Consider the following 8,853-nt stretch of genomic DNA (forward strand, 5'->3'; position numbering starts at 1 on the left):
GCTAGAATCCATTGCATTACCAATACTTTAAGTATTTCTCTTCGACTTTTCCTAGTTTTCCGGTATAGGAGAATGTTGACTATTAATTGATTTAGTGTTAACAACTAAAAATTGAATGAGTGAAACAACAGACTTTGTTCCAGATGATTATTTTTTTATCTGGATTTAACACCCCCATTTCAAATATTGAAAGAAATTCCAAAATAACTGTATATTGTATTCTGTGAAGGCAGAATACAAATTAGAAGGAATGTTACTTGTGAAATTAATCCAAAAAATATACCTTTTATCTGTATATTTGTAAAAACCCAAGGTGGTTTATATTTGAAGTGAAATTATATTTTTAAGAAAAAATAAAAGATCAGAACGAGTGTCTAATCATAAGTACTATATTAGAAATATAACATTTATTTATGAAATATGAGACATATTGCTCAATGTGCTAATTACTCATTGCACTGGCGGGCAAGCTCACTCTTCTGCCTGACTTCCAACGGTACTTGAACTACCACCTGCGGGTACTAACGCAGCCTGTCCGTTATTGATGGAACAACTCCAGTAGCCTTCATACGATGTTATTCTGCATATCTGATTGTAACCATGCTAAATCTTGACTTTAGGTCCACCAAGAAGGTGGCAAACCACTATTGCCAGACCAGACATTATATTGATAACATGAAGGTACCCGAAAAGTGGCAGAGATGACCTATTCCCAAACCGTTTAAAGATGAATTGCCAACGTCTTCGACAGCGAATTTTTCCCTCTTTTCTTATACTTACTAATTTACAGTAGAAGACAACCTTATTATTAACTAAGAAATAACTGCCCAAAAGCAGCCAAGAACCAAATGCTACAGAAAAGGAGGTGAGTACCCAAAAGGTAACAAAACGTGATACTAATGGAGCAAAAAAACATTCTTTTTTTTAAAAAAAATCAATGAGACAGAGAAACATCCTAATCAAGTCGAGACAATAAATTCAGGAGAATCCTCAGATTGATAAGCTAAGAGTAGATCAAGGGTTAAATGTCAAACCCCAGAATTATACTTTAATTATATTATATTTATAGAATAAGATGTATTTTTTTCTGGTCATAGAGTCTGATGATATAATCGTAAATATGTAAATATTTCGTAATATATATTCTGATATTAAATATTTAATACTGACTGTCAGATACTAGAGTTAAATAGTCCAAAAAAATGCAAGGAGATGTGAGGAACGTCGGACATACACATCAAAGATATATTAAATATCGATAATTATAAGTTAAAAGTAAACCGGCTGAGACTACAGCTGAAAAATGTTGTTTAACTTAAACTTTCACTAAAGGAGGAAAGAAGGAAACGTGCAGGGACAGAAATTTTCCATCTTGAAGGCAGTTAATAAACTAAACTAAGATAAGGAGTCGTTAATACTCGGATACTTTCGGTTTATCATCGTACACTCCAGACAAGTAATAATGGTTTTCCGCCTTTCTGGAGGGCCTAAAATGAGCATTACCAATCATAGAAAATTAGTAGGAATCGGCTACGTCCCGGGTGTATCTCAACACAACACCAGTGGTTCCCAACTCATAGAAGTCTGAAGACCACTTGGCAGAAAAACGAACAATATGCGGTCAATGCCCACTCCCGCAACTTCGGGGTCTCCCTCAGAAAATATTTAAACATTAGGCTGCTTTAAAGTCCATTTTGAGTCTTATTAAGTCTACTATGCAATTATTTGTTAAAACCTTTTAGCAGATACACAAATATCAGGAAAGATAATTAATAAAATAGTTCTAACAAAAAACTATCACAATATATATATATGAGATATATTGGGAAATAGGTAATAGTGATAACTGATCACATTTATACTAAAATTTAAAATAGAAATAAATTAAGAATATAAATAAGTGAAAAAATTACATACAAATAATTAAAATCTCCCTCTAAATATGTATAAAGAGAAGGATAACAGAAAAATGAACATAATTAAACTATGTACACGAAGAGAAAAAAAAATAATTATAATAATAATAAAAATAAGTAAATAAAATAAAAATAATCACTAGTCATATTTATATTATGATAAATAATATTTAACTATCGACCTGAGGATCCCCGAGCCCACTCTATCCCCCACATGGAAGAGTAGAGCAAAGCTCTTTGAGATCCCAGCACATCCCTCTCACCGCATCACTGATGTGCCAGGGAAGGTTGAGGAACTGCTACTAATAACATCATTTAAAATGCTCACATTTTTGTTAGACTTCTTCCTTCTACTGCACCTCTTCTGTCCAGTAGCTTGCCAGGAACAGTTCTTCTGCTTCGAAGAAGATTGATGTTGGCTGGCTCAACAGCATTTTTCCATCCCTGTACAAACTCTGTGTAACGAGTAGTTTAGTTCGATCACTGGCTGATAGGATTCTTCCCCTCCGGGTGTATAGAGTATTTATTATTATTTATCAACATTGTAATTAATCCATCTTGATACAATCCAAATGTAATTGTTGTCAAAATATTTTCGTTTATTGATCCCTGATCTATTGTTACACAATCTTCTCATCCATTTGTTTCATAGGCGTTAACATTTTAATTCATGCTATAAAATTTACAATTAATTAAATTTTAAAGAAATTTATTTATTTGCTTATGATACATAATATCATCATTCACAATAATTAGCACACATAATTAACTACTGCAGCACAATTAAATGTTTCCATAACATTTTAATTAACCACAAAAAATCAATAAAAATATTAAAGACTGCCGAGTCTCCATTGAAGGAGAATATGGTTGGGAAACGTTTCGTCCTTCAGAGAATGCATGAAGATGTTATCAGATAAGCCGATGCAGTTCTCTTTTAAATGGCCTCACATTGTTTCTGACCCTCTCCTCGCCATCGCAATTGCCAAGGTCTCATTGGAAAACTTCAGTATCCCAACAGTTTAGTACGTTCCCTTTTAAAGGCATCATCAATTTACAGCAACACCATCAGTAAAACTAATATCTGAGCAAACAGGTCAGCCCGTTACGATAGTGTAAAACATGCATACCTTCTGGATGTAAATAACGAGTCATCTTTCTCACTTTTTTTTTCTTAGCGAAGAATCTCATGTAACTTAATGAAGCTAATACCTTTTTATTATTCAATGTTACTTCAGTAATACTTCACAGAAAAAACAAGGCTAAATTACACCATCTTACGAATTCAACCACCCTGGATGTATTGCAAACAATGTATGAAAATGGTACAAATTGAGTCTTAACGTCATAAAATGTTTATTTATTTATTGTTTTGTCCGGCATCATAGAAGACAGCATTCCTTCCATCTAAGCCGTGTTCTACTTCTTTCTCATGTTCCGGAGGAACCGTCGATCGACATTCTTGGATCAACTTCCATTTAGAAAAATTGGATTAACTATCTTCAATTGGAAACAGGTGGAGACCAAGAGCGTAGAAAAAGGTGTTTGAAATAACGAATTTAGCTAAGAAACTATCTCACTTTCATTAATACCTATTTTGAAAACAAGATTGTTGTTAGTTGCAAGTTTTAAATTATTAAAAGGCAGTTTGAATGGTATAGTAAGAGAAAATTAAAAAAAATAAACAAATTAAAAAAATCAATATCGAAAAAGTTTTAATGAAAAGTTTGGGAAACTGCATTCTGGGAAATATTAATAACATTTAAAATAATACAGTTGTTCACAGTGACGTTAAATGCAGCTCAATAATTTTGAGTCCATTTAAATTTGTTCCCATCACGTTTTTTTTTTATCATTTACAAAGGTCATTTTATAATCACGAAAATATTGTAAACGATAGATTATTGCGCTGAGAAGACGTGATCATGGATAATATATATGATAGATAGATTTATTTATTGATAGATATTACAATCTGCCACAAAGTTGTGGGCAATAGGTAATAGTGATGAATGATCTCATACATACTAAAATAAAAAAAAAATTAAAAAAAAAAACAATAAAAAAAAATATTAAAAAAAAACTTTCTTAAAATATATACAAACAAAAGAATAGACAAGATGAACATAATATATATGAGGAAAAGAAGGTTAGGGCTGCGGTCAATGAAGGATACAAATAACTAAAAACTTATTTATTAGAGTCAACGTTTCGGACAGAATTTCAAGACTTCATCAGGGCTAAGAACAAAAAACAAGATATCATATAATAAGATAATATAATAAGATTATAAAACTATAAAGGCTGTATGGAAAGAGTTATATTAAAATTAAGTAAGAGGTAAGAACAAATAATAATATACATACGAGTGAATGAAAATGAAAATTATTAAAAAAAAAGTAATGAAAGAATTGGGAAACGAAACGTACATATGTAATTAAAATAATAGGATTAGGGAAATAAAAATATAAAGTTACATAATGCAAAAGAAACAAAGAAATATGTATATTTTAATTTAATAATATTAATTTAAAAATAAAAAATATGTAACATATTACACTTTAAATGATAGAAGATTAAGTTTTACGAAAGAAATTTTGAAATGTTAATAATTCTAAATACGCCAAAATATATGCGAGTTTTATTTTTTGGTCTCAATAAGTTTTTAAATGCAATCATTGTTAATTTGCTTTAATTACGAATTGTAAATTTTTAGGACGTTCATATTTCATTTTTTAAGTGTCTCAAATATTTTTTGTTCTATTAATATACACATTATTGACGTATTTATGTTCTTACTGTCTTATTGTTAAAAATGTTATTTTCATATTCCCTTATTTAATTTCCAATTCCTCCTCTTATTTCTTTCTTTAAGAACTAATTCACACAAATTAGTTGTATGAAAGGAATATGGTCCGGGTGCGGTCAAAAAAACTCAAATAGTATTTCCAAATTAGTTGTATATTTGAATATTTTAGATTATATTATATTGGGAGTTTTTGCTGCATACTTTGTAATTTTGATTGCACATTATATGGCATATTCTGCTGTGTTTTAATGTATAAAATTCCAGGCTCTAATTGCAATTTACTGGTTCATTACCAGTGATGCGGCGAGAGGGATGCCCTGGATTCTCTTGAGCTCACACGTGGGGGATAGACTGGGCTCCTCAGGTCGATTGTGTAAATATTGTATATATTATTTTATCATTATGTTATTTTATTTATTTATTTTTCATACACATAGTTTGATCATGTTCATCTTGTCTGTTCTTTTGTTTGTACATATTTTAAGAAAGTTTTTTTTTTATTTTTTTTTTTTTATTTTAGTATGTATGAGATCATTCATCACTATTACCTATTGCCCACAACTGTGTGTGGCAGATTGTAATATCTATCAATAAATAAATCTATCAATCTAAAAAAAAAAAAATTGCAATTTAATACTTACATAAGATCTTATGTGCAGGTTTTACTACAGTTAGTCATGGGTAATCCCCTGTATTTGAAATTGGTCCTCCATTGACTTTTATAAGACGAAATTTCCATTAAGCAGTTTTAAAAAATATTTTCTACAAGTATATGAAGGCAACAAAACTAAGCACATTTTTCCCTAAAAAACGCCCTAAAGAATGACTGTGGAGTGAGGTCACCCAATTGCAGGAAGACCACGGGTCATCAGAACAGGTTCCGGGTTGTCCCACCTGCGGAATTCCCCTCGGTTGCTGCAGCCCTCCTCCCCTCCAGTCAGCCTCAACTCATGGAACTGGAGTGTGGTTATGAAGAAATGGTTACTGTGCCAGCACACAGGAGTAACCCAGCTTTGTATCGCCCAACGATTTCATAACAATTGTAATCAGTTAATAACTGGAAAAGGAGTGGTGTAAATTTATATAGATTCAAACTTATGCATACAAGTTTCAAACAATAGAAAGGACCAAAGGCGTATTTTAATAACTTTTAGATATATTAATAAACTTCTTGAGCTCTCTAACCAGATAGGAAGCATATTTGTCCAAATAGATTTAAAAAAAAACAACAACAAAAAACCTTAAAATGCACTTTAAAAAAATCAATGACTTAATGCAAATACCAGAAGAATAAAAATTGGTTTAAAAAATCAAGAATATAATGCGAGCAGTGGTGACTTGAAAAAATAAGTTAAGTTAACTATTTAACTAAACGAATTAAACTATTTTTGTATTCAATAAATTTCTTGCTTTAGTAACAGTAAGAATACTATGTTAAATTTTTTCTTTTACTTTTTGATATCTTTTACTATTAATATCGATTTTGATGATTGCTGTACAACTCCCTTTTAATTTTATTCATTGATATTTACAACTGTATTAAAATATATAGGCATGGGATTGACGAACCCACCCTAAGAAAAAACAACGTCAAGAAACGCGTGTTGTGTTTCCTTAATACATCGCGCGAGGCCTTGGATCTCCACGGCCTGTCGCGCCAATAATAATAATAAAAAATTAAAATATATACAAGTAAATTTGATACCAGTTATACAATGGTATGATACAGACAGGTGGATAATCTACCCATTGATAGAACTCTAATAACATTTCTAGAGATCTCGAAACAATCTTCTTTTCAGAAGCCTACGAAGATTATTAGGTAATGAAGAAGAAGCCAGTTTAGAAACAAGTGGGTTTGGGTGGTTGGGAAGTTTATTTTGGAGGAATTGGTATCTGGTTCTGGTCAAATCCGCAACATATGGAACGTTGTGGTTCACATGGATGGCTTGATTTGAGACAAAGTTAGGAGCAGAAAGCATTTTACGAAGGATTGTGGTTTCTAAGGATTGGATACGAAAGGAATATGGTGGTTTAGTGGAGGCTTAAAAAGCTCAACTCCGTAAGTGCAGGTAGGCCTTACTATAGTCATATAAATGAGTCTTTTGTAATTAGTTAAATTTTTAAACCGTTTGTCTAATAAGTGTTGTAATAGTTGGAATCGATGAGTAGTTTCCCGTTTCTTCATATTTGTATGAAGATTCTCAGTCAGTTGTTTGTCCAGGAATTCATGGATATTTTTTTGTAAATGTTAGTTTTCCTAAACTTTGTAATTAATTTTTTTTTAATCTCCTACGTGTAATAATATTACTTTGTAATAAAAAATATTTCTAAATTTAAAGTATATTTATTATCTAAACATTTGTACAGTCTTTATAAAGTTTGTTGAGCAAAACCCTGAATCCTATTGACAATAGAATGAACTGAATCCAATTTCTTATATTTGAATGTAATAGTAGTTTTTAAAATTTAGATATGTTTTAAATTAACTTTTTATTAATTTAAGACAAATTGGTATCCCAATATTTTGAACATTGGGCTAAAAGTAAGCAGTGAGATATTACAATAAAATAGGTAGGGAAATTTCCCCAAAACATTATTTTCTAAACTGTTAAGTTCCTAATAAATAATAATACAACTCGGAGGACGATCTTCAGAAAATTTGTAGCCATTCCTACCTAACCACCCTATAAAATCTGGACACATAAGAAAAATTTAAATTCCAAGTCACTCGTGTATAGATGGAAACGAACTAGCCAACCAAGCTGCAAGAGAAGCATTCGCGCTCCTGAGAGGAAGTAAAGCATCTTAACTCTATCAGGAATAAGCAAACCCCTCAAAAAGGAATTAAAGATGGATGGCAATCTATGTGGAAACATTTTGAATAAGCTAAAATTTATAAAATATGAAGTCAAACCTAGGGGTACCTCCAGCCGTAAATATCATAGGGGGAGGTTATACTGACTAAGCTAAGACTAGGACTCACGAAGCTCACTCATTCCTACCTCACTGCAAATGCAATAACTCTAAAATATCAGTTTTGTAATTAAAATTTGTTGTGAAAAATTGGTTTTATTTCATTTATCTCTTATTAAAATTGTTTGTTTATAACCTAAACATTTCGTGTATATGATTATAAATAAAGCATTACTGTTGATTTTGATACAGCTTCAGACCCTTGGAAAGCTAGGTTCAGTGTTCTTTCGAATACTCAGTGTTCTTTCGTAATAAATAAAATAAAACGCAATACAATTTGACATTTAGCAACATCCACATCTTTCAGGAATGACCATACTTCATATCACATCTCAATATTTTTGGATTAAACATTGGCATATCTAGAATCCTTTGAGAGAATAATACAATAGAATTAGTTCCACACGGTTAAACAAGAAATAACTATCCTATTTGATTATATATTTAAATCATCACATCCTACTCAATTTTATATGCAAAGTAATATAAACTGGACGGTATCTAATTGGATTCATAAAACAGACCACTTCAAATTCCATTGAAGCATTAGTTTACCTGTTTACTTAACAATGTCTGTTAGAATCTATTAGGTTGGCCGAAGCTCATCATGTATTCCCGATAGGGTCTTTGTACAAGAGAAACACGATCATTACTCCGCTGAAACGGCTAAAATGGTGAGATTTCTTCCGAGATAGGAGGGGGCTGCAAGGTTATACCATCGGCCACAGGACCTCTTGGTCAACGGCTCAATGCATGCTGATAATTACAGAAGATTACCATGCAATAGTACCTAGTGAAAAATATCCTCTAGAAGGTAACTGTAAACTCACTATCCATTCTCACGAGTCTTCTCTCTATCAGATATTGCAACGCATTACTTTACTCACCATTTACAAATAGCCAAAGCATCCATAGTTGGCAACCTCTTAATTAACAGCACTTTTGCCAAATTATTGTTCGTTATTCCGGTTAAAATAATAAGAAATATATCCTGCTTCTTTTATTGTATTTTATTCTGTTCATTGTATATATTTTTAATATTTATTACTTTTTAAATTTATATTTATTACTTAGAATTGTCATTACAGAGTTGTTTCTTGATATTAGTGATATATTTCTGGGTACTATTGGTTAAAATCTTTCGTAGAACCT

The sequence above is a fragment of the Halyomorpha halys genome, unplaced genomic scaffold (assembly GCF_000696795.3).
Source record: "Halyomorpha halys isolate HHAL.00 unplaced genomic scaffold, Hhal_1.1 Scaffold418.1, whole genome shotgun sequence".
NCBI classification, from domain to species: domain Eukaryota; kingdom Metazoa; phylum Arthropoda; class Insecta; order Hemiptera; family Pentatomidae; genus Halyomorpha; species Halyomorpha halys.